Source organism: Talpa occidentalis, unplaced genomic scaffold, assembly GCF_014898055.3.
Source record: "Talpa occidentalis isolate TD23 unplaced genomic scaffold, MPIMG_talOcc4v2.1 talOcc4.15, whole genome shotgun sequence".
Taxonomy (NCBI): domain Eukaryota; kingdom Metazoa; phylum Chordata; class Mammalia; order Eulipotyphla; family Talpidae; genus Talpa; species Talpa occidentalis.
In genome coordinates, this window is record NW_023601543.1 from 39572739 (window position 1) to 39579429 (window position 6691).

Genomic DNA, 6691 nt, shown 5'->3' on the forward strand with positions numbered 1-6691 from the left:
AATACATACAAATCAGTCTCCCCTAAAGACTTGGTTTTTAAAGTTCATACTGTGAGTAAGTGCATAAGCAAAGAAAAAAAATTAGTAATATAGACACTGCAGCAAAACATTGACATGAGGCATGTAACAGTGGATCTAAATCAGATCTATGCAGAACATATTCTTATATCCATAGTGATTATGGGTGGGTACGCATCATTTCACATGGCCAATTTGATGGAGTCATATTGGTATCAAAAATACTTTGATTCAGATATCTTGACATGGGGAAATTTGAAGCAGACTATCATCAATTCATTGTACCTTTTGATTTTTAAAATATTTATTATGTGAAAATACATGCCATAATGCATCCCTAAGTTTTAGCGCATGTCTACAACCATCCCTCTGGAGTGATCTGAGATTGTTAGGTGTTTTCTGGAAAGAAAATTGATACAAACAGGAAGAAGGACACAGACCCAGTATTGTTCCTCCATTGTTCAAATAGCTTTCGTTTGTCTTTGAGCTTTTCTTTTCTGCTTTGTTTTTACAATCTTCTTTAAAATTAAACAAAAAAACATAACAAAACAAAAAAACAAAACCATGACTCTTGATAATATATCAGTGATGAAAACTTCACTTGTATCTATAGCTACTCTCTATGATCTTTTCTCTCTGATGTCATAGTGGAAAGATCAAGGGTTTCTGACCATTCTGTACCTGAAGTCTTAAAGGGGCTACTTCACCTTCCATGGTAGACTTAACTTATTTGGTTCAGGCCCTTTTTTCTACCAGGCAAGAGACGGTAGTGTTTTTGATATGATGAAAAGAGGCCTGTGTAAAATTTGGATTTGAGGGCTATAAATCAGAGTCTCTAGGTACAACAGTATGGATTTACTGGGGATAAGGATCCCATAGGAAACAAGGAAGCGGTTAGTAAAGCTCAGCATGTAGAGGTACTGCTCCATGCCTCCCATTTGTCCAGTTTAGTCTTTATTTAAACTCATTAATCCAGACCTAACCCTGGATGTATCCAACTAGGTAGGTGTATAAAAGTATTTCAGGCAGAAACTCAGAGTAGAAAATTATAGAGAAGGCAGGGTCCAGCTAACAGTGAGATTTTTTTGAGATCAGACCGTAGGAATAATGATGAAACAGAGCAAACCCAAGGAACCAAACTGGGTCGACCAAGTTAGGGAGGCTCCTCACCAATGCACTTTAGAACACAGGGCAGGACCTAAAAGCAGACATACAGGGAGAAACAATAACAGGATTTATTTATACAGGAAGTGAGAAAAGAGAGAGAGAGTGTGAAAAGGGAGAGATAAAGATAGAGAGTATTTTTATAGGCTGGTATGTAGCCACATGCTGTCTATCTTACTACAGATAGCTTCTGCTGAGCAGAGACTGAGGTCCAAGCCAAAACCAAAATATGTGGCAAGCTGGCACTTTCTCCACAGACATCTCTCTTCACCAGCAGTTTAACTGCTAAAGCACCAGCAGCTCAACTTTCAAAACCCCAGTGATTAGCTGCCAGAAACCCAGCAATTTAACTGCCAAAATCACAGCAACTGATCTGGTCAAAAGCCCCAGTGGCTTAACAGGCTGAAAGCTCTTTGTTTTAACAGCCAAAACCCTCACCTCTGCCCCTTTTTTTCCATCAGCCCATCCCCGCTTTCAACCCCATTTAAGCAGAAGCTCCACCTTCTACTATAGTTTTGGGAGCAGCACCCACTGGCTTGCAGGTTTCTCTTCACTGCCCCTCTTAAATCAATGATTGTGGCCAAGTCATCTGGCAGTCTACTCTTTTATTATTATTATTATTATTATTATTATTGTTGTTGTTGTTGTTGTTATTATTATTTATTATTTACATCATTATTCATTTTAAAACAATATTTGCTCCCCCCCAGGTATAGTCCCCATAGAATTTCCTTCACCAATGCACCCATGCACCATCACCACAGTCCCCTGTGCTCTTCCCTCCCTCTCTCTGATCCCTCTCCCTCCTCCTCCCCTGCAGGATGTCTCCAGTTCATAATTGTCTGTCTACTCTTATGAGCACATGGATATCCAGTAAGAATAGCAGCTAGCTACTGAAGACAGTTTTTCCAGAATCAGTGACTGTATCAAATCTTTGATGTAGGGTGACCATATAATGTATTGTCCAAACCAGAACACTTATGAGAGTAACGGGAAACTTATTGTTTATATTGTTTATATTGGAACAAGCAATAGAATGTGGAACATTCTATCCTGGTCATTCTACCTTGAAGTCATGTTGAGCTCCCCCATGTTCTTCAGAAACAGTAAATGTGTCATCCACTTTCTTCAGCAAAAGAAATTCCTATTCCATATTTTATTTTAGAAAATCTTGAATCATCTATTCACTAGTCAATGGAATACTGTATTCCATTGAATTCAGTGTTCAATGGAGTCAGCATAATCACTGATTCCATTGTTCAACACTGACGGTGATATTGATATTGATATTAAGCTATGGCTTAGCTTATCAATTGCAAAGGAAAATAATAAATGATAAAATGATAAAAATTAAAATGATAGTCATTCAGACATAGTAAGTGTAGGAAACTCATCAGATTCCCATTTAAATTCATGATCGAAGAACATCATTTGAGGGTTGGACAAAGTAAAGAAATCAAGAGGTTTCTATAACTTGCTAATGACATTTCAAAGAGTAAACTGTGTGTAGAATGACACACAAATCCATCTTCTCTATCTGGGACAGCCTGACTAGTTGCACAATGTATTGGAAGTCACAGGCAAAGTAGTGCCATATTGATTCTCCAGTGCAAATAAAGTTTTTCCAGTTGTTGCAGATCAAAGCCCTATCTAGAACATCAGAAGTAGACTGCACCATGAGTAGCTGCATTTGAAATACTCAAATAAATTTCAGGTTTTAAAATGTATGATAAAAAGTATCCTACCTAATCATCCTACAATCTTGTCCAATCTGTCAGTACAAGCCATGTCAGTACAAATCAATGTCCAATCTGTCAGTACAGTTTGTTTGTTTTACTTATAAAATAGATCAGTTCTCCCTGTCTCTACTGTCATCACTCTACTTCAAAACATCATTGGCTTTTCTCTTGGAATTTAGTCAAATTCTATACTCCTCTTTTTTCTTCCAGTTGTAGTCCCCTTAAAGGGGACTACAATCAATCTCTGCACAGCATTCAGAATTATTACCATGGAGAAAATCCTCCAGTGTCACTTTCTACTGAACTGACAACAAAACCAAATTTATTTCCTTATTCTCAGAGCTCAGCATAATCGCCTACAACATTAACATTTCAACCATGTTGAGTGTCTTTCTTTGAACACATCAAGTCTTTTTCCCTTAGGGTTTTTGGACTTGCTGTTTTCTCTGCTTAGAAAGTTCTTTACCTGATTTTTTGTTTGGAAGGATTTTTCTCAATTTTCAGTTTAATTTCTTCTGTAATGTTCCCATGTGGCATTGTCCACCTCAAGTCACTATTACCCTATTTAATTGTATTTGTAGGATTTGGCACAACCTGAAATTAACTTATTCATTTGGTTATTTTGTTTATTGTCTGATCCCTCTCCTTTCTCTTACTTGAGCTTCATAGGGACAAGACTATACTCTAAGAATACAGTGGATGCCACTGTATCCCTGGAATGTAGAATAGTTCCAAGAAAATAGTAGGTGCTCAATAAATATTTGTTGAATGAATAAATGAATAGTGACATGCAATGAATACTACTGAATGCATTTTTATGATAAAAACAACAGAAAATAATATTGGCTCTTTCTCAAGTGGGGTCTATAATCTCTTTGCTATGACCCTATACTTTAATTGCCAATTGATATATCTATCTTGAAACTACACCAAGCACAAATGAAGAATAATCTCGACAATAAATAAGGCATACCGGGGTCTCAATCAGAGTCAGTCTACTGAAAATTTAAGGTCCTTTCCTTCTTTATCTTTCTTAATGCCTTCCATCTGGTATCCTTATGCCCTTATAAGGATAATAAGAATGAGAAATAAAATTTTGTATATAAACTTGTTAATTTTGTTTTCATCAGCTGTTTTAACTAAAAGCTTATAGATGCAAAACTACTCTGAAAGGTAATTTGATTTTTTGTTTAAGTATTTAATATATCCATATTTTCTCTTGTCTCACATTGATCAAGACTAAAGATAATTAATCACTGGGTATTTAAGATATGGAGAATAATGGTTACTTATCCAGTGAATAACTGAGTCTAAGAAATGAAAGATAAAAAAAGAAGGAAATAGTCTTTAATCTTCTACTTTAAAATTACTCTAACAATCAGAAAGAAATTTATTTTCCTGTCACTGCCCCAAATAATAGCTTCATTCACCAAATGCAATGTATCTGGATCAACGTTGAACACTTTTGGATCAATTGTGAAGTGAATTTTAACATTCTCTGAATTCTTTAATTCATTCTAGACTGGATCATTAAACCCAGATGAAAGTTTTTTACCCATGACTTGAAAATAATCCAAAGGTATGTAGAAAGTGTATATAAGTAGAGTTAAAAGAAGTAATTGAGGACACAACTTAAAACAGTTCAAGTATGTATTAGTATACAATACACTGTTCAAAATGGATCTTTAAAACTAGCATAACAGAGTCCAATTGCCTTACAATATTCATATTAGTTAACAACCTCCTAAACTATGTTTAAATCCTCTCTAGCCAGAAGCAAAAATTCTAATGAAATTAAATATTATAAATCTTTGAGTAATTTTCCCCTTACTTTTAAGTCTCACATAAATATAAACTCACATATGCACAGATGTACAAACACACATGTATGTGACTGTGTTGGAAACTACATTAAAATCCAGTCATCTTCTGTTTAGTACCATAAAATAGTATCCTGAGGTATTATAGAGCAGAAAGACTGAATGCATCTGCCAAAGGTACACATTTTACAACTGTTGAGTAATTTAAGTTGTGAGAGAATCTGACTCATGTTACTCACAGTTTCCTCCACTGGCACTACACCTAAGAGAGACCATATGTCAAATTTTTATAGGGAACAACACTGACTTCGTGTTGCCTTTTTCAATAATGGAAATTTCATAAATGTATTTCTGATATTTGATACCATACCTGTGTAGAAAATAACACAGACTAAAATAAATATACAAATGAAAGGTGAAAGTTGGGGCTACTGGGCCACAGGCTATCTCCACTATCATGGAATGTAGGGCCAAAGATCCTAGTCCCCAGAAGATACCTCCAGCCCAACTTATGTACCAGCATAAGTAATCATCAACTCAAACAAAGCTGAAGAAGAGTAAGCGTGCCCAGTCCCCAAGAAGAAGAGGAGGGGGTGCCAGGGCAGACTCTTCCTTTACAAGCCCAATATGCTATATAGAACATGGAGGAGTTTGTTTATAACTACTGGGAGGGATGCTGGAGAGTCATTCCTTATGTTCTCTATCAATGACTCCCTGTTACATGGCCATAGACCTCCTATGCCCTCCATTCAGGTTTGCTTCAAGAGCATCTTCTGCATCCATACAGAAACAGACATCTACACCCATCTGCTTGTTTTTATACAATTTCTTTTTTTGGAATCTTGACCATGCTTAGACAAAATACGTACTTCATGGCCCCTTTTCAGAAGAAGGTGGTTTTGGGGGTAGAGTGCTGTGCTTCAGCTTCCTGGCTCTTTCATACCATCTGTTGTCATTCAGAAAAAGTTTCTCAGACAATCCATTTTCCAAACTGGTTTATTCAGGGATTGCTCTATTAATTATGGGTAACTTTGTGCCCTGGCTCTATTATTCCTGCTACTGCTCCCCATAGATGCAGCTCATCTACCTTTCCATCATCCATGTCCTGGGCACATCTGCATCATTTTGTCCCAGTGGGGCCATTTTGCCACTCCTAAGCACCAACAAATAAGAACAGGAGTGTTCCTGGGATTTGGCTTGAGCAGTGTTGTGCCCACAGTACACTTTACTATCACCAAGAACTTTGCAAGGCCACCACAGTGGGATACATGGGCTTGCTCTTTCTTATGACTGTGAGGTATATTACCAGAGATGGATTCTATGCTGTTTAAATTCCTGAGCATTTCTTTCCTGGACAATTTGACATATGAATATTCTATTCTCATCAGATTTTTCATGTCCTGGTGGTGGCAGCAGCCGTTGTCAAAATCTATGGGGTCTCTGACCTTCTGGGATTCTATTATGGCCTACAAGGTGGCTGTACTGATGAGTCACTTCTTTGAGTCTTCCTACCTGAGAGGTGAAGTACAGACTTCCCAAGTGCTTTTGAAAATTAACTTCTTTCCAGAAGCAAGGAAAACAATGTAGAAGATAAACAGCTGGAAGTACATCAAACTAAAAAGCTTCTGTACAAAAAAGGAGATAGTAACTGAAATGAAGAGACATCCTACTGAAGGGAAGAAAATATTTACACACCATACAACTGATAAGAGGCTGATATCAAAGATTTGCAAAGAGCTTACACAATTCAGCAAAAACAAATAATCCAGCAAAAAAAAAAAAAAAATGGGCAGAAGAACTAAAAAAGACAATTCTCCAAAGATGAAATGCAAATGGCCAACATGAAAAAATGTTCTACATCACTAATTATCAGGGAAATGCAAATCAAAACCACAATGATGTACTACCTCACATCAGTGAGAATGGCCCACATAAAAAAATAATTGGATA

The 6691-nt window shown here is 36.7% G+C and overlaps 1 pseudogene; it reads left to right on the top strand.

Annotated features, from left to right (window-relative positions):
• Positions 1 to 582: 582 nt before the first annotated feature.
• On the top strand, positions 583 to 6243 carry LOC119245591 (adiponectin receptor protein 1-like; annotated as a pseudogene).
• The last annotated feature ends 448 nt before the right edge of the window (positions 6244 to 6691 follow it).